The sequence below is a fragment of the Xenopus tropicalis genome, chromosome 1 (assembly GCF_000004195.4).
Source record: "Xenopus tropicalis strain Nigerian chromosome 1, UCB_Xtro_10.0, whole genome shotgun sequence".
In the NCBI taxonomy this organism is placed as follows: domain Eukaryota; kingdom Metazoa; phylum Chordata; class Amphibia; order Anura; family Pipidae; genus Xenopus; species Xenopus tropicalis.
The window spans coordinates 31,827,684-31,852,137 of record NC_030677.2 but is presented as its reverse complement, the minus strand read 5'-3'; the positions used below and the strand labels follow the sequence as shown (position 1 = coordinate 31,852,137).

Below are 24,454 nucleotides of genomic sequence, written 5' to 3'. Positions count from 1 at the left end.
ACTCTTTTATCTCAGGTATTATAAACAGTGATAGTCTGTTGGCATCTTGCGTGACATTAACTTCGTCATATTAAATTTCACTCGATCAAAGTATAAACCTCGTACGTGGAATAACAAGCTCTGATTTATTAAACCACCTAACGAGAAGCACTAAAAGTCAACTATTTAATTTCCTCACAAAATGTTTTTATGTTGTTTTTTTTTTTTTCAATCTGCACCTGAGATAAGTATACATCTAGAATACACTTCATATTGTACCTCCCTACTGTTCTACTTTTTATTCCAGGGCAAATTTGCCTTTAAAAAGATCAGTACCAACAAACCTTAAGCAAATGTTTCTATGGCATGGTATCAAAAGCCTTAGCAAAATTGAAGTTGACTTTAAAATACAGTAAATTTTGCATACTTATTGAGTCAACACAATAAAGTGGTATGATTTTACAGATAGACACAAAAAATAGCATATTTGTATATAATAGGTCCAGTCAGTATACAGCAATCAATACATACCACCCAGCCAGTAGGAAAAATTACTACAGGTATGGGACCTCTTATCCAGAATGCTCGGGAACTGGGGTTTTCCGGATAATGGATTTTTGCTGAAATTTGGATCTTCATAACTTAAGTCTACTAAAAATCATTTAAATATGGAATAAACCCAATAGGCTTGTTTTTGTTCTAATATGGATTAATTATACCTTAGTAAGGATCAAGTACAGGTACTGTTTTATTATTACAGGGAAATAGGAAATTATTTTAAAAAATTAGGATTATTTTCTTATAATGGAGTCTATGGGAGATGGCCTTTCCGTAATTATTATTATTAACATTTATTTATAAAGTGCCAACATATTCCTTAGCGCTGTACAATAAATTCAGAACATTCTGGATAACGGGTTTCCAGATAAGGGATATTTTATAAAACCACAGTCATAGTCATTACTACTAGAGATGAGCAAATCTGTCCCCTTTCACGTCGGCAAAAATTTAGCAAAACTATGAAAAGATTCACGAAACGGTGAAAATTTTGCAAAAAACATAAAATGCAGTGCGTTATAAAAATTTTGCGCATGTCAAAAAAAATTGTTGTGCGTCATTTTCCATGTTTTGCAAATTATTCGCCATTTTTACAAATCTTTTCATAGTTTTGAAAATTTTACGCCAGTGCGAAACGGGACAGATTTGTTCTTCACTAGTGGTAATGACTGTGGTTTTATAAAATAATTTAAAATGATGTCCAGTCCTTGCTTTTTATTATGCAGTAGATACGATGTTGGACAGTGGCGTAGCTTATGTGGGCTACATGGAGGCAGATTAAGGCAGATCAAAAAATCAAAACCTTAATGTTTTCTAAAAATTTACTGGTATATTCTATCACTAGAGCCTTGTTTACATTAACTTTGCTTAAAGGACAAGTAAAGGCAAATTGAAACTGAACATCATCGCTTTTGTAAGGATCACTGGGGCATCACACAAGATGGAGGAGAGTGTGCCAGACAAGCTTTTCAGAAGACACAAGCACTGGCCCAGGGTTAGCAATGATGTTCACTGGGGGGTGGCTAAGATATTGGTACCCCCAGTGAATTACTTTTCCTTGTCCTTTAAATGTGTACCTACCATGTCCAGAGTCCCCCTGCTTGTAATGTGTTTGGTTTAAGCCTTCTATACTACTGTACTGTAAGCCCCAAAACATTGGCTCCTTTTTTGTATATACAAAATCATTAAGCACATTTGCTTTTAGTTGCTTGCAAGTGAAGTGACATTTGAATGGACTGACACACTCAACCAACATGTTTTTTAATGGTGACATTTTTCGGGTTTGGCTTTTGTGAGTGTAGCGTATAATCCCTTGTTTGTTTCTTTTTGGCCTTATGATTGCTGCTTTACAACACTTGTTGAAATATTTATAGATAATATAAATGATGTGTTCCTTCCGAGTTAAGCCACATCCTAAATTAAGAACAGTAATGATTTACTATTAAGTACAACCCAATTTGTTCAGTGTTTCTAGTTGCTTCTAGCTGAAAAAATATCTTGACCTACACATTAAAGTAAAACAGGTATGGTATCCCTTATCCAGAAATCCATTATCCAGAAAGTGCCGATTTACGGAAAGCCTGTCTCCCATAGACTCCATTTTATTCAAATAGTACAGAATTTTAAAACTGATTTCCTTTTTCTCTGTAATAATAAAACAGAACCATGTAATTGATCCCAACTAAGATATAATTACCCCTTATTGGGGGCAGAACAATCCTATTGGGTTTATTTAATGGTTAAATGATTCCCTTTTCTCTGTAATAATAAAACAGTACCTGTACTTGATCCCAACTAAGATATAATTACCCCTTATTGGGGGCAGAACAGCCCTATTGGGTTTATTTAATGGTTAAATGATTCCCTTTTCTCTGTAATAATAAAACAGTACCTTGTACTTGATCCCAACTAAGATATAAATAATCCTTATTGGATGCAAAACAATCCTATTGGGTTTAATTAATGTTTTATTGATTTTTTAGTAGATTTAAGGTATGGTGATCCAAATTACAGAAAGACCCCTTATCCGGAATACCCTTGGTCCAGAGCACTCTGGATAATGGGTCCTGTACCTGTACTAAAAGGGTAAAGGTGTTTTCACGTCTTTGTTGACTTTAGCGTATATCTTCTTTTTTACACATAAAATATTATGATCAATATTAACCAAGGGTCTTTTTAAAAACAGGTTTGTAATGAGTTGTGGGTAGCTGGCAATCAGTAAATCAAATGAAGCATGGTTTATATTTGGGTCCTCAGCAATCTGCAACACAAAACCTTCAGTATATACTGCCTAGTAATATGCCTTAAAGGAGAAGGAAAAGCTAGTAAAGAGTTAATCTCAAGCTGCAGGCATACCTTCAGTTGTCGCAATAATGCCCTTAAGTCTCCCCATATTTTACCTGTTCAGAAGATCTGAAGCCAAACAGGAAGAAAAAACTCTGAGCTGTGTAAAGAAAGTTCCCATAATGCCCCGTTCCTGCACAGACATACAGACCAAGTGTACATGCTCAGTTAGTAAGACTATGAGGAAGCTTCCTGCTGATTGGCTCAGATCCACATTCCTAAGGGGGGGTAGTGAGCATTCTTGAGGGAGGGGGGAGCAGGAGAGAGCAGGAAGCTGAAAGCTGCGTGTCTGTGGCACAGGAATTACAGACACAAGAAATCTTTTTTCAGAGAAGTCAGTGCAGCATTTCTGTAAGTGCTTATGGCTGTATTTACATAGACCTTTCTGATAAAGCTTACTTAGTTTTCTCCTTTAAAGGGCTCCCATCAAAGAAAATTTGTGCTAATAATGTGATTTTTCGAGCACAAGCTCTGTTAGACCGTACCTCTGTTGGAGAAAACAAATTATCTGTGATAAGTGCCATTTAAGGGCTCTGGCACACGGGGAGATTAGTCGCCCGCGACAATTCTCCCTGTTCGCGGGCGACTAATCTCCCCGAGTTGCCATCAGTTGCCATCCCACCAGCGACAATGTAAGTCGCCAGTGGGATGGCACACGCGGTGGCGCGATTTCGGCAAATTGCCGAAAATGCCTTACATTGTCGCCGGTGGGATGGCAATTCGGGGAGATTAGTCGCCCGCGAACAGGGAGATTTGTCGCGGGCGACTAATCTCCCCGTGTGCCAGAGCCCTAAGGTGGCCATGCACAGGCCAATAAATGCTGCCTCTTCAAATCAAATTAGCAGCTTATTAGTCTTTGTATAGGGCCCTTGGGAGGACCTGTCCAGCCAACTTCTGGCTGATAATTGGCCAGATATCTATTGCACAGGTTTAAAACTCTTGTCAAACAGTGATTGCATTGGGTTTTGATGCAGTCCTTTCCCACTAGCAAAGTAGGCAGAGATCTGCTTGTCTCAAAGTGTATGGACAGCTTTATTCAACAATGTTTCAGTAATACCAGTGTCATCATACTGTGTTTTCATTGCCGAGCTTGTCCATTTTACTAGTCAATCCTTTTGCATTAGTGACCATACAATTAAAGGGGTAGTTTACCTTTAAGTTAACTTTTAGTATGTTATAGAATGCCTTATTCTCAGCAACTTTGCAATTGGCTTTCATTATTTATTTTCATAGCTTTTGAATTATTTGCCTTCCTTTTCTGACTCTTTACAGCTTTTAAAAGCAGCCAAAAACTATTGCACTGTAAGGCTACAATTTTATTTTGCTACTTTTCATTCTTTATCTTTCTCTGCAGACCCTCTCCTGTTTACATTGCCATCACCTATTCAAACAATTGCTCAGTTGCTAGGGTAAAAAAAATCCTGGCAACCAAATAGCTGCTAAAATACCAAACTGCAGAGCTGCTGAACAAAAGGATAAATAACTGAAATAAACAAAAAAATAAGACCAATTGCAAATTGTCTACATGCTAAAAGGTGTAAGGGTGAATTACTGCTACCAGTGTATACATATGAAGTTATTATATGGCAATGCAAAGCAGCATGTGGTAGGCTGCAGCTAATGCTAAAAGGGTTTAAGGTGAAGGTTTATATCAAATTAATCGAAATAAACTATTGTTTAAGCTTCTGTATGTATTGCATGCATGTTTATTACACACAGGTGCCTCATGACACATGAATGTACCTTGGCAGTTCCAAAACCAGACAGCTGTGCAATGAGCTATAACTTTCAGCAATTAGCAATGCTAGCATTAACCTCTTCATTGAGGAGGTAACTTGCAGTTCACTTATACAACCTGTCTGACTTTGAACTGTTCAGGTACAACCAGGCTCTTACACAATGCTGTGAGAAGGAAGCTTGCCCATACTGTAAAACACCAGTTATGAGGCACCAGGTACTCTATTAGGCCAGTTTGACCCTGGGGTATCCATGGCCTTATGCAGCCCTTGCTCAGGGGGATTTTCTAAGCTCTTGGATCAATTACAGGGAGTCTATCATATACACCTATATATGAGCCACTAACCTTCTGGATAAGGGTAGCCAAGCTGCTGGGCAATGTTGACCTGTGTATGGGCTGTGTATTTTTTGAAGAGAGATCTTGTACTCAAAGCAAGCATCACTTTATGTTCATGAAGATAAAAGCTGAGATTTTAACATTTTAAACTGCATTTTTAGATTTTCAAAATACATTCTTAAAATTCCTTGTGTCACACTTAGCTTATAACAACAGAGATAATTTTATTAAATTATACTTGATATTATGCTATTATGTCATAATCAGCCTGGGTTTTGAAGAAAATCAATAAGGCAGACTGGTCAAGGGGTTTAGAGTGTCACTCAGAGGTCTCTTAAAACCAAACCAAAGTCCACTTGTTCTTAAACAAATTGCGCTAGGGTAAAATGAAAAATCTTGATTTGTTTTTAAGTTTCTCGTTCTTGGCTTACTTGCTGCTGGCCTTGCATCAGCTAAACTTTCCATATCAACTAGGGTGTTGAGGCTGTTATCTTTACTTTCTGCAATAAAATTGATTTTGTCTTATACCAATCAGTTTCTCTGACTAAAGACCTTGACCATATTAATGTGCGTGTACTAGAGCGTTTGTGTCTTTATAGGGAATAGTTTCAACTTTGCCACAAAGAGCTCAACATTATTTTAGTGCATTTTGTTGAGGATTTACAGCTTTTTGTATGTTACATATATTTTTTCATTATTATCTGTAAACTAGTGTATCTACAACAGTTAATTTATATTAACCTAGTAAGGGCACGCATACATGTTATGTCACATCAGCCAATTAAATTTGTGGTTAATCTTTAAGTGCCCTATACTTGCGAGTTTAATCGATTTAGAAAAACAGATTCGAATTCACAAATTCAAAAAATAATAAATAAGCCCTTAATTGTCATGAACTTTTTGACCTTTTGGTGACATCCTATTTTTTTTGTTTTTACTTTTGGAAGATGATTAACTTCTTTTGGCCAAAATGAGAGAGTAATCGATCTTTTACTGCCTGACAATCAATTTGTAAATTTTTTTTAAAAACTATTTTAACGTCCTTCCTACTACAACAGAAACTTTTTGAAAGTTTATAAACATTTCACCATCAACAAGAAACCTGCAATAGAGTGCTAAACACTACAACTCTGACACTTTAACTTATTAAAGGTCTTACAGAAGATCACCGTAGAAGAAAATTTGTTTTTCCTTTGGAAAGTATTTTGTTCATGTCGTTTTTTTGTTTTTTTTTAATTTTTAAAATATTTATTGGGTTTTGTATACAATCCAATCTTGCAATAGAGATAGATCAAGCAATAATTCAATAGTTGTAAGAAGACACATATTGAATATAATACAAGATAGATTGATAATGCTTTCTATTACATATAATACTTAAAACACGAAAATGTAAAAAAGGCTGTCCGTTGTCAAAATTGCTTATAGCTGTTGGATTGAATTAAGATAACCGGGAAAGGGAGGAGGAGGAGGGTCATGTCGTTTTTGTTATACTAAACATGTGCTGTTGGTCTTTTGAGTCAAGGAAGAACTACCACACAATAATAATCTAAATCACTGTGTATGGTTTGAAAAAGTTTTGAAGCATAGATCTGGAAATCATCATTTTGAAAGGAACTTTAAGGTGGCCATACACAGGCCGATTGTAGCCCAACCGATATATGGGCTGAAATTGGGTAGATATAGATCGGGCAGGTTAAAAAATTCAGTCGGAACCGACTGCGCCCTTAACAGTTGTTATAATTCGATCTTTTGGCCCCAGGGCCAAAGACCGAATTTGCCTAAATTCCCCCGATATCACCCTCCAGTAGATGGGGATATCGGGAGAAGATCAGCTTGCGACCTTGCCAGGCGAGCAGATCATTACGTGTATGGCCACCTTTAGTTACTGCAGCAGGTGCAGATTTCTACAGGCTCTCTTGCATTTAACAATGTAAAATATGTAAAAATATAGTGGGAAAAAAATGAAGCTCCTGAGGATTTCAACCAGTCTTTAACAGTGTATTTCTAATCAATGGAAGATGCTGGGCAAATCAGACCTGGCCTGGATTCTGTTTTTCAACTCAATCCATACTGTAGGTGTTCAGATGGGCTGAGGTCAGAGATCTAGGCCCTGTGTAGGCTAGCTAAATTTTCCACTAAAATTTCAGCAAACCGATGCGTTTTAACTCCCCAAAATGGGGTCTTCATCAAGGGCACATGAGGTGCAGGCCTTAAGATCTACAGGGGCAGAGATTCATATGACTAGTGTATAAACTCTGTAAAGCACTATGCAATATGTTTACGTAAATAAAGAACAAATTTTTAGTTAGTGTTTTCTTGATATCAACCAAAACCATGTTCAATCGTCAGACAAGTCTGGGTCACTGGTGGTAGATGATATAATGAAGTGTGATTTATTGCACTAGTGAATGCATATTATTCACTGTTCCAGAGTTCAAGAGAAAGAGAGATTGCTAACATCTGACCTCGTAAGTCCACAAGATTTGCTTCCTTAACAGGTATGAGATAAACACTCAGATATTAACTGGACCGGATGGATTATCATATTAGGCAATATTCACTACAGTTCTAGCCTGATGTATAGAGAATAACAGATTCTTCTATATTCTTTACATAGGATATAAACATATTACCTTGCAGTATATTCTGAATAGGTCTTTGTATTGCTATACATGGTGCATTTGCACAATAATTAATGAGCTCTTGGAAAGCTCTTTAATATAATAAGTTAATAAGTGGCCCAGCCTACAACATATGTTCCAGCCCTTCCTTTCTATAAAAGAAAACACAAGCAAAAAAAAGGAAAACAGGAAATCAGAGGCCAAGATTCACTTTAATTACTGAAGCTAACACAGTTTCTAATTTAGGCACAGAAACAGTGAAACACACCCAAAGGAAAGAAAAAACCTGCAATTAAATGTTGTTTCATATTGACTATTGCAGCTTGGCGACATGTGCAGTGTTCATATTGGGTGATGAAAATAGGACTTCTCAGTACTAGGGTGGTGCCAAACTGCCACAGGGAGGTTTCGCAGAATGAGTATAAAGGCTAGATAATCGCTAATGATTTGCTGACTATTCACATCGCCCGAAGATCCTGCAAAGAACTGTCTCTCTCATGTGGTCAATATAATGTGGGTACATGTACAGGTGCCTGGGACAGGTGCATATAGATGCCTTTAGCTGATAGTAAGGTGGTTCTAGAACTTATGACTGACATTCCCACCAATGGCATTGTTTTTATAATATTTAACTGTCTGTGGGTGCAGTTAATGCACAGAAATGCACATAGGCCCAAATGCAAAGCAAAACACGTGCCTTTACATGCCATAAAAGGTAGGTGTTAATTATTAAAGGAAAACTAAACCCACAGAATGAATACTTATCCAGCAGATCATTTATAAATAACACATTAAGTGGCCTATTATAGAATATTACCAAACTGGAATAGGGGTTGATGCACGGAGATGGGGGCCATGGTCTGCACTGTAAATTTTATGATCCCCGGGGGGGGGCCTTTAAAATGCTTATAATGACTATTTTCTCTTTAGAATTACCCAATGGCACATACTAATAAAAAGTATATTTTTATCAAAATGGTTTATTTAGATGAAGAGGGGTTTTACATATGAGCTGTTTTATGCAATATATTTTTTTAGAGACCTATGTTATTTGCAGGTATAGTTTTTCTTTAAAGAGATACTGACACCAGAAATTAAACCTTTTTTTACATCTATCATAATATTGTCTTTGCATGCTATTTATAATTTTGCCTTAAAAGTGTTTGCCCGATGCTTTACATTACTTATCTTACCCCCAATGTTCCACTATAAGGTGGCTGCCATATTTGTGCAGCAGGAGTCCCTTAGCATTAGAAACTATAACTGACAGGCTGAAAAGTGTTGGCAATACAGTCAGGTTTAGGAACTTCAAGTAACAGTTACAAAAGCAGCCCTAAATGTACATGTTTTCATAAAATGATGTATTTTAAAGGAGAAGGAAAGGCTAATAAAGAGTTAATCTCAAGCTGCAGGCATACCTTCAGTTCTCTCAATAGTGCCCTTAAGTCTCCCCATATTTGTCCTGTTCAGATGATCAGAAGCCTCATAGGGAAAAAAACGATGAGCTAGGTAAAGAAAGTTCCCATAATGCCTCGCTCCTGCACCAAGGAGGGGGAGGGAGTTCTTAGAATTCTTGTGCGAGGGGGGAGCAGGAGAGGGGAGAGAGGAAAGAGCTGCGCAAACTCTGGCACAAGAAGAAAATCTTTTGTTTCTTTTGATAGAGGACTTTCAAAAACTTTCCTTTATAAATAGAATTGCATAGGCAGGGAGCATTTGGACTGCCAATGTGTTCATCTGGAAGCCAATGCAGAATAACACTTTTGTGGTTGAAGGTCCATCTCTTACCACCAGGCCTGCCATAGACAGGCACATAGGGTTGTTGTGTATGTTTTTGTTTTTAACAAACTAGGGGTCAAAATGCCCACTGATCCTTTAGCCTCACGAGCAATAGACCTGCTGCTTTATCAAAGAAAGAAAAGCAAAATAATGTATAGTGTCCTACACAAACATAACCGTAATTTCTATGGCACAAATAAAAACATTATTTCCTTGACTATTGTGTTCCTGTAAGCAGATCTCAGCTACAAGGTGTATCTGTGGTGCCTCTCTGACACAAATAGAACAGATCAGATACTCTGCTTTGTCATAAACCCAACCATCTCATACAATATTAGCCAAGAGATTAAATGAGGAATCTCCAGTTTAGTTGCCGATGATGGGAACTGAAGAAATCCAAGTCCTTCACACGCTCTCTAATTTTGTTTATCCGTGTTCCTTACCTCCTGCTGCTTTATCATTACTGATTACTTCATGCACAATGGTGTTTACAGATATTAAATACTGATTACCAGTAGTTATTCTGTAAAATAATTACACCACTGTTTGTGTTTGTCATGGGTTTCAAAGGGCTCCTTAATTGTGTAGACAATCATTTTGGAACACCACAAGGCCTGACCAAGTCTCTCATTTTACTGTATAACAAACTGAAATCTTGGTCTCGTCTGACCAAAGAATATTTCTGGTTCATTTTCAAGTCCATCGAGTCCAGACATGATTTTACATGGTTCTTTTTGAGTAACAGCTTTTTTGTGTGCCTCCCTCTTATACAGGGCATGTTATGTGGAGCTCTTGATATGGCTGACCCATGCCTATTATGAAGCTGGGGGTCTGCTTTTCATCAGTAGGGATTGGACATCTTGGTAAAAGGGTAGCAAGATGGAAGGGTTTGGACTGAACATACTTTTTAGTCATGAGAAATCTGTGGTTTTTGTTAATTCTTCAGCTAAGCAGGGCAACAGGGAAACAGCAGTTACTTAATGTTTGGTCCTTACAGGATAGATAATGTGAGCACAGCTAACAAAATGGACTCCCACTAACAAAACAGTTACAATAATGAGTAGAGGGGTAGGTTGTATACTACTCTATTTAACTGCCCCACAAGCTAGCACAATACTAGGGGTCTGATTAAGTTTGTATAGTGCTGTAAATAGTTTCTACCAGCAGTGGAACCTGTTCTTCAGTTTTGGTTTGAGCACATCCTTGTTGTGATGTGGGTGTAAAGCCTTATGTAACCTCATAAAACTGTCTGATTACAAAAAATGATTGCAGATGTATTAAATGTACCTTAAAATCTATTCTAATATAATTTTGTGTGTTGCTTTGAATTTGATTTTGATTCTCCAAGCCTGTCGATAGACCTAAAAAGTGATCAGTTGCACAAGGCACTATATTATTTTGAAGTATGGGAGGAAACCCAAGCAGATGCATGGGGTAACATACAAATTCCTTGTAGATATTACCCAAGCTAGAATCAAACTGAGGACTTGGGTTCTGCAAGGTAGAAGTGCTACCCACTGAACCGCCTAAAAAGTGATAATTATATTATATGGCAAAGGCAGTTTTTTCCCTAATTGTTACAGTTATATCTATCTATCTATCTATCTATAGCAAAAAAGGGGGAATCTATCTATTTATCTATTGTTAGTTGCCATATGTATATCTATATTAGCATTTAGATGTCTGACTTGGTCTGCAGCTGTATTTGCTAAGTCCTTACAAGGGGTAGTGAAAGAGTGAACCTTAGTGAGTTCAGCCTTTCCACCTTTTGCTGAACAGCTCATTTGGGGTGTGCTAGCAGGTGAACTGGTTTAGTTAGTTGCAGAGCTAAACTTTGTTGAGCCAGAGCAAAGGAAATAAGGTCACATAATAGAAGCAATTAATCCAAACAGTAATATAACTATGATTAATTTTATTCACTAAGAGAATTAATATTCATAAAATCCCACTCAAAGTCACAAAACAGAGTGAGTGCGAAAACATTATGACTGTATGTGGTAATTCTGGCAACGTAGGCATCAAAGTCCTCATTTCCATTTCCTTAAATGTAGCAATAATTGTTTTTCTTGCTCATGAGGTGAAACTCCCTCTCCTTTACATTAAGTTACAGCCACAAAGGCAACTTATAGGGGCACATTTACTTACTCACGAACGGGCCGAATGCGTCCGATTGCGTTTTTTTCGTAATGATCAGTATTTGGCGATTTTTGGGAAAATTGACGCGACTTTTTCGTTGCCATTCCGAATGTTGCGCAAAATCTGCCGATTTTTTCGTAGCGTTAAAACTTGCGCGAAAAGTCGCGACTTTTTCGTAGCCTTCGCGCCGAGTACGAAAGATTCGGATTCATTCAAGCTTCAGTATGGTGACTTTTCTTGGGCCAGGTTGGAGCTGCAGGGTGCCATTGAGTCCTATGGGAGGCTTCCAAAATCATGCTAAGTCTGAAAGTTTCGCCCGCCGCTTACGAGCGCTCAATACGAAAAAGTCGCGACAAGATACGAGCGCATTGTAAGGGCTACGAAAAACTCGCTTTCTTTCGTGCAAATCGTATTGGTAACGAAAATGTTGCGACAATTTCCGAAAAGTCGCAAAGGCACCGAAAAAATCGCAAAAAATACGAAAAAGTCGCAAAATGTTCGTTTTCCAATCGGAATTTTTCCAATTCGGATTCGTGGGTTAGTAAATGTGCCCCATAGTCTTGGAGATGGGAGTAGGACAGAAGCAAACTAAGTTGCTAAGTCTATGGCCAGCATTGGCTCTGCGTTGATCCAGTGATGAGTATGGGATCCTGGACCAATGTACCGTAGGCTGCAGTGTTCATTATTGAGTGTCTCAATGGACCCTCATTGTTCTGAATGCATGGTGGTCTATTTACAGAGACTTTTTAAGTAAACACCACAAGAACATCACTCATCTGACTGTGATATTAATGTATACCTTTGAGTCACCACCTAATGTAGACTTATATTAGTATGCCTTGGCTTCTTCCAGTACTTACTGCTCCCATTCGTTAGAAAACCAACAAGAGAATGTGGCTAAATTTGGCCCCAAGGCAACTACAATTGAGGTCACATGTGCAGCTACACGTACACTGCTGTGGGAGAAATCTGCAGCTGGATAACAGAAGTCACAGTTATCTATTTGCTAGGAATAAAATGATGGATTAAGAGTGAATGGTGCATTGTATTTTGGACCCTTAAATGACAAAGAATTCTAAAATGCCATTCATCACTCTTCACACCTATAGGGTGCATGTATACAGGACAGAGAAAGATCATTATAAATTCTAGGCATAAATTTGTGTTTACATTTATGACATTTGCATTTTTGGAGATGCTGTTCGTAAAGCTGCCCATATGGGTTTTTGTTGTTGTATGACGAACATTCAAATATATTTTGTGTGTTTTAATGCAACAATTTAAACCTAACATTCAGAATTAAACTGTGGGATTAAAGTTGGAAAAATAACAAATTGGATGATGTTGCGGCCATTAATTGACAGACAACAATCGTATGAAAGTTATGTCCCTAGGGCCAAATGATCAAAAGCCCAATATCACCCAGGTTGGCATATCGGAAGAAGATCCACTAATTTGGTGACCTCACCAAACCAGTGGATCTTAACATGTATGCCCACCTTTAGCCATAAGATCTAATATTCTTCTTTAAAAGCACACTCTGAATGCAGGTAACAGGAAAGGTGACATCCTCCCCTCCTGGGTAGGGATTAACAACTGCCAAGCGAACAATGGTGTTTATTATATGATAATCCAATTTAAAGCTAATAATCTAAACCCAGACAATGAGTTTCCTTTGCAAAACAGTGTTTGCTGATGCTCTCCTATTACATGTATTTAGAAACCTTCTCAATGCCAAAGTCCTCTAATTAGCCATTGGTATATTTGCCTCTTGCACAGTACAGTAAAGGCTATGATGGAAATTTTCCTAGCCTCCGGTAGTGCTTTGACATGCCAGTCTGACCCTGATGCAACACAAGTAGCCATTGTATTTCAACCCTGATATATGATTGACATCTATATGACTAGTTGACATATCCTTCTTTAAAAAGCCTAATGCCCCATGGAGAGATTAGCCTGTGATAAATCTCTGGTACTGCGGGAGACAAAGTGAATTGCCATCCGTGTCTGTTCATTTTTCTGTAATCCCACAAGGTTGTCTACAAGAAAGGCATTTCAGAGAGATTAGTCACCTGAGGTAGCAGCGATTTATCGCAGGCGGCTAATCTTTCCATGTGCATTAGCCAAAAGGTTTCTGACTAAAGTGCACAAAAACAGTGCAGTCACATAATACAGTTTAATAAACATTCAGATGACATCAATAAAATGTATCAGGTAAACACGTAAGGCTTTTGTGTTGGCAATAACAATACAATGCTAGACTCTAACTCAGCTTGCATTATTTCAATTTATACCTGTACGCCCAGCAGTCCTGGAGGAAGACTGTATTGCCCTGTTCACTATGTTCAAAAGAAAGGCCTATGTGTATAACAAAGTGCAAGCATATAGGGCGGCTCTGTCTAACAATGCAATCATTGTTCTCTCGCCAAGCTCTGCTAAACAAGGTGCATTTTGTACCCATCTTGTTTAATTAAAACTCTGTTTCTTCTTGAAGAAAAATAACATTCAACATCAAACAGCACTATCATTTTATGATACAGAATGCAGTACATTTATAAGGGAGGTAAGTATGCATTTCAGCATTTCTCTTTAAGTTTATTTAAATATACTGTAATCATTGGAAATATGATGCACCTGTTGCTTGTAAGCAAAGTCCAGTAAGTAACCAGTCACAGTGATTTAAGGGTAATGTGACTGCCCAATTTTGGCATATTACTGTGATTCTGGAGTATTGAGGAATATTGGTTTTGATGGAAAATTAAGGGTTAAGCGAAGAAGCTGTTACAAACATTTTGTAGTCTATCCCAGCAAATGGAACAATAGAAAGATGGCCAGACACAATTATGGCCACCAGTCACCGGTCGATTGGCCGGATATCATGCCTGCTTGGCTGGTGTATAGCAAACTTTTGTATCTTGGATAGATTTTGGAGGATTCATTAAATGCAGAGAAGCACTATCCCTCATCTTAACAAAAAAATTAGACATCTCATCATTAATGCACGTAGCTGAAATTTATCTAAATTGTCTATCCCGCCTAAAAGAGAGTACTATTCCACTACACGAGAATTATGCCAGTGCTCTAAGAAGTGCTGTTTGCTTGTATGGAGCCAAAGAAATAAAATCTAGTCAGGTGTAGTGCAACAAAGGGAACATATTTGTAAATAAAATGTATTAAGTTAAAATGAAATTATTTTTATCTTAGTTTTATGATTTATTGGGACACTCTATAGTCATATAAAGTTATTTTATTAATTGTGGCTTTATCAGTTGCAGTACCATCATCAGGGGGGGCACAGAGGGACCAGTTTACCCAGGCCCAGTGGGTTTTTGGGTCTTCAGAGGGCCCAGCCATGCTGCACTTATTTGGATTAGCCCCTCCACAGATTTCCCCTGCACAGATTTCCATACTGCTCATGTTTCTCTAAAGTTAAATCCTTATATGGCCACATGGGGATTGGCTAGGCTGGGGTTACATGCACTGGTAAAACTGGTGTGTTTGCTTTAGAAACTCTAATATAATTTATATACATAAGCTGCTGTGTAGCCATGGAGGCAAACATTCAAGCTGGGAAAAAAGGAGAAAAGGCACAGGTTGCATAGCATATAATAGATAAGTCCTGTAGAATACAATGGTGCTTTATTTTTTATCTGCTATCTAATCTGTGCCTTTTCTACCTTTTTCCAGCTTGAATGGCTGCCCCCATGGCTAAACAGCAGGGTATTTATATAAACTATAGTAGAGTTTCTGAAACAAACACAGGGCAACAGTATATTATATTTTAATAACTTTGATGCATTTTCATTTCTTGTTGTTGCTGTTCCTTTAAGGGCTCTGGCTCCGCGAGGCATTTTCGGCGATTTGCCGAAATCTTACATTTTCGCCGGTGGGATGGTAGTTCGGGGAAATTGACAAGTGACAAGGGAGATTTGTCGCGGGCAGCTAATCTCCCCATGTGCCAGAGCCCGAAATGGTGCTTAGGGATGTAGTTTCTGTTACATGACTCAATGAAACTTGTGTATTATAATAAAGTACCCCTTGTTGTAAAATACCTAATGAGAATATTAGAAGTCACCTCGGAGTTCCAGGACCTGCTTTTATGACCATGAAACTCCCCACAAAAAGTGGCTAATAGGTACAGGTATGGACCTGATATTTACGGCATTGTTTTGCCTCCAATAAGGATTAATTATATCTTAGTCGGGATCAAGTACAGGTACTGTTTTATTATTACAGAGAAAAGGGATCATTTAACCATGAAATAAACCCAATAGGGCTGTTCTGCCCCCAATAAGGGGTAATTATATCTTAGTTGGGATCAAGTACAGGTACTGTTTTATTATTACAGAGAAAAGGGAATCATTTAACCATTAAATAAACCCAATAGGGCTGTTCTGCCCCCAATAAGGGGTAATTATATCTTAGTTGGGATCAATTACAGGTACTGTTTTATTATTACAGAGAAAAGGGAATCATTTTCAAATATGTAAATTATTTGACTCCATTATTTGACTCCAGTCCAGTGGAGTCTATAATAGATGGCTTTCCTGTAATTTAGAGATTTATGAATAGCAGGTTTCTGGATAACGGATCCCACATCTGTATAGGCATAGTTAATTTAGCTTTGAATCTCATACGTTTGAGATTAATCAGTCTTTGACATTATTACATTAAGGGCTGTGGCACACAGGGAGAGTAAATCTTCACTATTACGGGCGACTAATCTCCCCGACATACCATCCCACTGGCAAGAATGTAAATCGCCGGTGGGATGGTATACGCATCACTTTGGTCGCCCAAATTTGCCTCACAAGGGAACTTCAGGCAACTTCAGAAAACCGAAGTGCCACGTGTGCCATCCCACCGATGGCATGTCGGGGAGATTAGTCGCCTGTAATAGTGAGGATTTACCGCTGGCAACTAATTTCCCCATCTGCCACTGCCCTAAAGATATCTCACTAATCAAATTTTACAGCAGGCTGAAATCCTATTAGCTATTTTGGAGTAATTCAACTTCTATTACAGGTAATAGTTACTCGAATTTAGTAATAAATCATTTTGCCTGATCTGACTGATTTTAGATAAGCTGTCCAGGAATGTGTTCCAATGAACAGGAATGACAGAAGAGATCTGAATCGTCCTTTTGTGATATTTGGTTGACCTTGAGTGACTGATGACCAAGGAAAAGAAAAGGAGGGGGATGCGCTTCTAGCCTTTGCCTTTGGCTATACACCTTGCAGTTACAATCTTTCCTGCGACCATTGGCCAGAGCAAAATCTTTCGTCTCTGATGCTCCTGCGATATCAGCTGTCTCAGTAATCCACCAATCATGCACCGAATATTGTACAAAACTAGGTTTCATGTGATAATATCGGTGTGTGTGTATGGCCACCTTAAAGCTGATACTCAGCTCAGACTATCTTTGCTGCTCAGTATCTGCTGGAGTAACCTTCTACAAAAAAAACATTTACTGAATAAACAAGATTGTGCACCCTGTGATTGCCTTTCTCTTACTTCTAATTACACACGCTAAATAGATTTGAAACAAATAAAAAATACACTTTTTACTCTGTACAGTTACATTTTCATTGAAATGGTTGATTGCCTGTTTGATATAGGCAGCTATTTATGTAGGGTTGAAGTTCAAATGTATTTATAAACTACATGTTTCCTAGAAATGTTCCATTCTCATACTGCTTTGACACAACTTCTATTTTGCAAACTATATTAAGCAAAATTGATCAGGCTCTCAAAGAATCTAATGTTGATGGTTTAATCAAAATAAAAAGTGTTATCTTTATTATAGTTAACATGTCTATAAAAGCCCACTCAATTTTGCTTAATATGGTGTAATCCACTCCCCTAGGCAATGGCTTTGAGGCTAGGCACCCAAACCCAACACCTCTTAAGGTAAGTGCTCACGTTTGACATCTATGGGGCTATTATTATTTTGTCAATTACTTACCTCACCCTATTGATAAATAAGTTTACCATCTACTTCAACCAAAATATCACTTTGCCAGCTCAGTCCTGGATAAATCCCTGTATTTTTTAAGGCAATGATAAAACAAAATTCCTTTTGGCAAAGTAAAATAACTCATAATATTGTTAATAATAAGGAAGAATAATAAAATAAATATGCAGTAAGTGCTTCCCTGAGCACTTTTAAATTAGACTTTTTGAAGAGTAACAGGCTTTTAAAGCCATCTTTGGCGGACACCCATGGACCATGGATAATTTGGAGGCTAACCTGTATGCATCATTCCTAGATGCCCCAAAGTCAACAAATTTTAAGCTGGGCCCTGCTCTTTAACCTCCTTAATACATGAAGCAAGACCCTACTTGTGACATCATAAAACCATACGATGCCCACATAATTTTAGCGGTTCCATAATTTGTAGAACTAGACAGTGAAACAGAACTTTTACATCAGTGATTCTCCTTACATGAAGCCATGTCTAGAGACTAATAGTTAACAGAAAATGCTACAACTGAGGGTGCAATTGCACAATTGTTTGCACTAAAGATACTCCCTCGGTAGAGGTTGGAGCACAGAGCAGGTGATCATAGGGGGTGAATGGTGGTGGCATCAAGTCAGCTGCTTTAGGCATGTAGGGTGCAGAAACGCCCCTTTTGCAGTTATGGCTTTTCTGTATGAAAACTAAGTTACAGTATCTTTTGCTTTTAATCACCAATCCTGTTCTTTCGCCAGCTGTAAGATGGGCACGATAAAACCATTTTCTAAGTGATTTGGCAACCAAGGACATCACAGTTTACTACAGTTTAATTGTCTGATAACATAGATAACATCACATTTATATGCCAGCTTTTCAGATTGAAGTGACATCTCGTAAATTCTCATAAAATAGTTCCATGCGATAGAAATTTGTAAATAGTTTTGCTTTTTTGGCAAATGCAGCAAAACATATGATCGATTCTCTGGCAGTGGGTCCTGTTCTCATTTTATGATGCAACAGTAGGAAAAATGCCAAGCTGTTTGATGTCATAAATTCCTTTGTGTCATCTGCATAGAAAGAGCTCCAAAGTGTGCCATTATATTGGGTCTCATATATAGCTATAGGAGCTGTTATCCAGAATGTTCTGGACCTGGGGCATTCTGGATTTCCGTAATTCAGATCTGCATACTTTAAATCTACTAAAAAATCATTTAAAGGAGAAGGAAAGGCTAGTAAAGAGTTAATCTCAAAATGCAGGCATACCTTCAGTTCTCTCAATAGTGCCCTTAAGTCTCCCCATATTTCACCTATTCAGAAGATCTGAAGCCAAACATGGAGAAAAAACGCTGAGCTGGGTAGAGAAGATTCCCATAATGCAATGCTCCTGCCCAGACTTGGGGACTTGGACTGTAGGCGGCGCATGCGCACAAACAGGAGCGCTCCCCCTAGCGTCTGGTTGCCATGGCAACCGCCACCCTTACAAGCAGTGTATGCAGCAGCAGCAGGTGCTGGTGGGGGGAGAGGCAAGCAGCGAGGGGGTGACGGGAGCGGAGCGGATGGTTGACGCAGCCGACAGGCAAGTGCTGGGGGGAGGCACCTTTCAATGAAAGAAACCAACGGTGGCGCCGGTCACTGAAAGGCAAGCGGGGCGCGGGGGTGGGGTGCTGACAAGCGCCGAGGGGGGGGGGTGGGTGCTCACAAGTGGCGAGTTGGATAGGACAGGAGCGGGGGTGCCGACGAGAGGATGCGAGAGGGGGGGGGTTTGGTGCTGACAAGGTGACAACACTAGGACACGAGCGGGGGTGCCCATACAGACATGCTGGACAAGATGGCGGCGCCGTTCACTGAAACAAGACTGTAGGTTCTATTATGTGTATCTCTGTAAATCTTTCATTAGGCAAGCTACAAATATAGCGATTTTACATAGCAATAGTAGTACTATTTAATAGTGTGCTTAATAGATTTTGACTTTCCTTGTCCTTTAAACATGAATTAAACCAAATGTGATTGTTCTTCCACTGGGTACACCTTTTGCCTGTAAAGAGGAGGGCACAACACAGAAGGGACTGACTGTGATTCCACTGGTGCAACACAGGGCACCAATAGGCGCAGCACATAGAGGGAGCCTTGTACTTACCGCCTGGTCTAGGAAGTTGTTAGGTATCAGACCCTAAACCCGCTCTTTAATTTTATTTCCTGTGATTCCAAACAGCAGCTCTCAGCGAATCCAATCATTGTAATATTAGTGCAATAAAATAATTTCAAATTTTTTTAGTGCTCAGACATAAACTTTCCACATCCATACTTTTGTAAGATGCCAAGTGTTCGCTGTGAGTTAGGCGGTGGGTAACAGGGAACACTCAAGCGGAGTTTCTTTTAAGCCAACTGATTTCCTGGCTGGGAGAGAATTGTTTTTAGGGTAAAATACCTTTTTTGTAAGTTAGAAATAAAAAGTACTCCATAAAAATCATGACAGAATCCCTTTATTCAACCAGACTGTGAACCACTGGATTGACTGAGTTTATGTCAAGCTTTCTTACTTTTTGTACATGGTAGTTCTACTACATGCAAGCGGTTTCAACAAAACTCTGCATGTTATATTCAAAGTCTTGGCCTTTGCCTCATAGCCTTAGGGCTATGAGACACAGCAGATTTGGGTGTACAGGTATAGGATCTGTTATCCAGAAACCTGTTGTCCAGAGATCTCTGAATTAGGGGAAGGCTATCTCCTATAGGCTCTATTTTAAGCCAATAATCCAAATTTTTAAAAATGATTTCCTTTTCCTCTGTTATAATAGAGCAGACATTGTACTTGATCCCAACTAAGATATAATTAATTCTTATTTCATTGGTTTATTTAATGTTTAAATGGATCTGAAAAGCCTCGGGTCCCAAGTAGTTGCATAGCTTCAGAGCATAAGGAGAAATTGTTTGACCTCTAGCTAGCATTCCATGTGTACATTGATCCACTAGAAATAACATCAATTTGCGAGTGCTGAATGGAAACATTGCTTGCCTGCATCTCTTAGTGAGAAACTGATTCATTCAACAGATTCCGTTTGCAACTCAACTTATGTCCCTGTCACTCAGCTGTGAAAGACAGCCTAAGGGTGCCATGTATTTGTTTGAGTTACAGCTATTATTGATGGGCTTTACTGGGTCCAGCTTGGATAAGGCACACAAGTGACTGCTTTCAGCTCAAACGTTTTTCAAACAGATTTTTTGCCTATTTTGATGTTAAACATAGTGCAGCACATTTTGCGGATTCAAACTCTCTACTTATGGAACAGTCCCCCTAGTTACACAGGTCTTGGTGCAAGCGGCAAGCTTTTTAGCCTGCATGTTTTATTCACACAGGTAGAATACTCAACTGCTCCTCTGCAAAGGACAAGAGACAAGGAAGAATCTCCCACATTCAGCAGAGGGAGGATAGCCTAGTGGTTAGGGCATCAGCCTTCTGAAGTGAGACTCTGCCCTGGGTATTAAACCTTTCTTGCTCTTTTGACTTTTTCAGTGGCTACATTCACATTTTCCCATGAACCCTCTTTTTGCAATTGCTAATGATTTATCATACCAAGTTATCAAATTGCTCACCATACTTATGGTTGCTTTGTTACCGCAAAAATCCGTTTCATATCACAGGCAATAATAAGTCAATTGATACACATCCCTTTAGACTTATCTCCCTTGACTTGGTATTATAGCACAATATATAAGTGTTTAATGCTGGGCAGACTATAGGCTGCATTAAGACCTAACTAGAGTGATAGGAGAGTATTGCAAACCATGAATCATGCAAATGGCACTGAATACTGAATAAAATATAATACATTTGAGCTTATAATATGCATGTAATATTATTATTATTATAATGTACATCCAATATACAAAAACCCTCATTGATCATTTGATCATTTTTGTTGAACAAGCTCTATTTAACTCCAAGAAGCCATCCATGATCCTCCTCCAGGGTGGAACTTCTCTTCTTCCTCCTTTCTAGTTTAGCTAATTCTTGCATCTATACTTACCCATTAATACACATCTTTTGTATGTGCACACCCAAGGAAGGAAGCCTTTTGTATGTGCCATGCTTATGTGGGGAAAATGCTGGAAAAGCTGATTTAAAAGGAAAAAAGGAGCCTGAAAAATCAACGATTTTGTTTTAATATGAAATATAAATTATTTTGAACAGCATATTCTTGCTGGTTATGAAAGTATATGATTTATGTTTCATACTGTATGTATATTTTCATTATATATGTTAATTAGAAGAGGAGAAACTGAAGCTAATATAGAATCATCATACTGAACATGAGTGGTTTCCCCAGAGCTTGCCATGTTCAAGGACAGTGTTATCATACAGTCATGTTGTGTGACTCATATCCACCTCCTCATAAATATTCTCCTTTATCATCAGAACTGCAAGTGGATCACCTGCCAAAATGCTATCCCTTCAACTAAACTTTATGTGTGTGTGTATAAGATTTTAAATATTAGAAGGTAATGGGATCCCTTATGCAAAAACTTATCCAGAAAGCAGAATTACTGCAAGGCCATCTCCCATGCAGTCTTATTCTATTTTTTTTTTCTCTTTAATTTTAAAACAGTAGCTTGTACTTGATGGGAATTAAATTGGGTTTATTTAATGTTTAAATGATTTTAGCAGATTTAAGGTATGGTGACCCACATTGCAAAAAGATCCCTCTTATGGAAAACCCAAGGTCCTGAACATTCTGGATAATTGATCCTAAACTTGTATATAAAATAGTGTACACCCTTCTGTAAAATAAAATTATAAATCCAGGAGTTCCCTGACCATATAAAGGCAGAAGGCACACAACAACTAATTGTATAGGGAATACTGTACAGGTATGGGACCCATTATCCAGAATGCTCGGGACCTGGGGTTTTCCGGGTAAGGGGTCTTTCTGTAATTCGGATCTCCTACCTTAAGTCTGCTAAAAAAATTATTTAAACAGTAATTAAACCCAATAGGATTGTTTTGGCTCCAATAAGGATTAATTATATCTTAGTTGAGATCAAGTACAGGTACTGTTTTATTATTACAGAGAAAAGGGAATCATTTAACCATTAAATAAACCCAATAGGGCTGTTCTGCCCCAATAAGGGGTAATTATATCTTAGTTGGGATCAAGTACAGGTACTGTTTTATTATTACAGAGAAAAGGGAATCATTTAACCATTAAATAAACCCAATAGGGCTGTTCTGCCCCCAATAAGGGGTAATTATATCTTAGTTGGGATCAAGTACAGGTACTGTTTTATTATTACAGAGAAAAGGGAATCATTTAACCATTAAATAAACCCAATAGGACTGTTCTGCCCCCAATAAGGGGTAATTATATCTTAGTTGAGATCTAGTACAAGGTACTGTTTTATTATTACTACAGAGAAAAAGGAAATCATTTTTAAAAATGTGAATTATTTGATTAAAATGGAGTCTATGGGACATGGCCTTTCAGTAATTTGGAACTTTCTGGATAATGGGTTTCCGGATAATACCTGTACCACTTGTATAAAACATATTAAATGGCACCCAAATGTTTTATGACTATGTAAAGGCACAAGGCTGTAGTCCTAGTGCTTTTATAACCATGATGAAACTGACTTAATATGTAATATCTGTATATTTTAAATTTGGAGGTGCATTTTTGCCCACACAACACAACTTTTATTGAGTAGGGCATCACTAAGCATACTGTATGAGGATATACTGTATTTTACAGGTTATCTGTGCAATTGTGTAGCACAGCAATATAACTGGCTTTTTATATTTTGTGTAATGATGTGTAATGGACATTGTTCTTGGTGCATTATATAAGCTTCTAGATATATCCATAACAGCATATCTACTGGAGATTTTTTTTTACGTCAATTACGAAACTGGAACATCAAGAACTATGGTCATAAAATGTACAGGGTTTGCTTGCATGGGTTTTATGTCAAACAGTGAGATTTTAGCTGCTTCTGTTAGCTCACTGGAAATAGCTTGCTTTACTTTTTATTAGGTAAAGGGTACTTTAAGATGCATTAGGAGGTTAGTCAGTTGCTAACTGCTAACATTTGTTCTGAATTGTTACATTTATCAATGATAAAAACAATAGAAGAATGATTTAACACTGACAAAAGGGTCACTTTTTTAGAATTTTTGCCCTTATTGATTTTATTTTTTACAATCATAATTTTTGCAATTTGTGAACTTCCCAATATATGTGAATATAAGTAAGGTATTAACTGACTGTAATTACAGGTGATTGTGAATTTTGGTAGGCTGGCCAGCCAAGTCTTAACTGTTAATGTAGTAGATATATTGAATACTAATAAATTGTGATTTTTATTTTTTGCCCCTTACTGTAGAAAGTGGTAGAGGTGGGAGGGGCCCCGTCTTTTAGTATTGATATTAGGAGAACACGCTACTGGAATAATCATTAAATATAATTAATTTGTTATCCAGAAAACTCTGTATTACAGGAGGACCATCTCCCATAGAGTCCATTTTAAGTAAATAATTCTAATTTTCAATTCTAAAAATAATTTCCTTTTTCTCTTTACTAACAAAACAGTACTTTGTACTTGATCCCAACTAAACTGCTTGAATCCATATTGGAGTAAAAACAAACCTATTGGGTTTATTTAATATTTACATTTTAAGTAGACTTAAGGTATGTTGATCCAAATGACAGAAAGATCCCTTATCCGGAAAACTCCAGGTCCTGAGCATTCTATACCTAAACTATGAATTTGCTGACATGATGCGTTGGTTGAAGAAATTTTCTGACCTGGCCCAAACCCCAAACTCAATATAGGTGCAAATAATAATGAGAGCAAATAATTGTACCCTTCAGTAACATAACTAGGGTGCTCAAGGCCCCACCATAAAAAAACCTTTAAAGGGGCCACGAGCATAGCTATCCCTACTTGGACCCCTGCACACCCACTACCAGCTTTCCAACGGCGTCTTCCGCACACCCACTACCCGCTCCCCT

The 24,454-nt window shown here is 38.0% G+C and overlaps 1 long non-coding RNA gene across 1 annotated transcript; it reads left to right on the top strand.

Moving 5' to 3' along the window:
• Positions 1 to 13,799: 13,799 nt before the first annotated feature.
• LOC116408289 lies at positions 13,800 to 16,986 on the top strand. Its single transcript, XR_004220847.1, has 2 exons — positions 13,800 to 14,053; positions 16,572 to 16,986. It is a non-coding gene; the product is annotated as an uncharacterized LOC116408289 (long non-coding RNA).
• Positions 16,987 to 24,454: the final 7,468 nt, after the last annotated feature.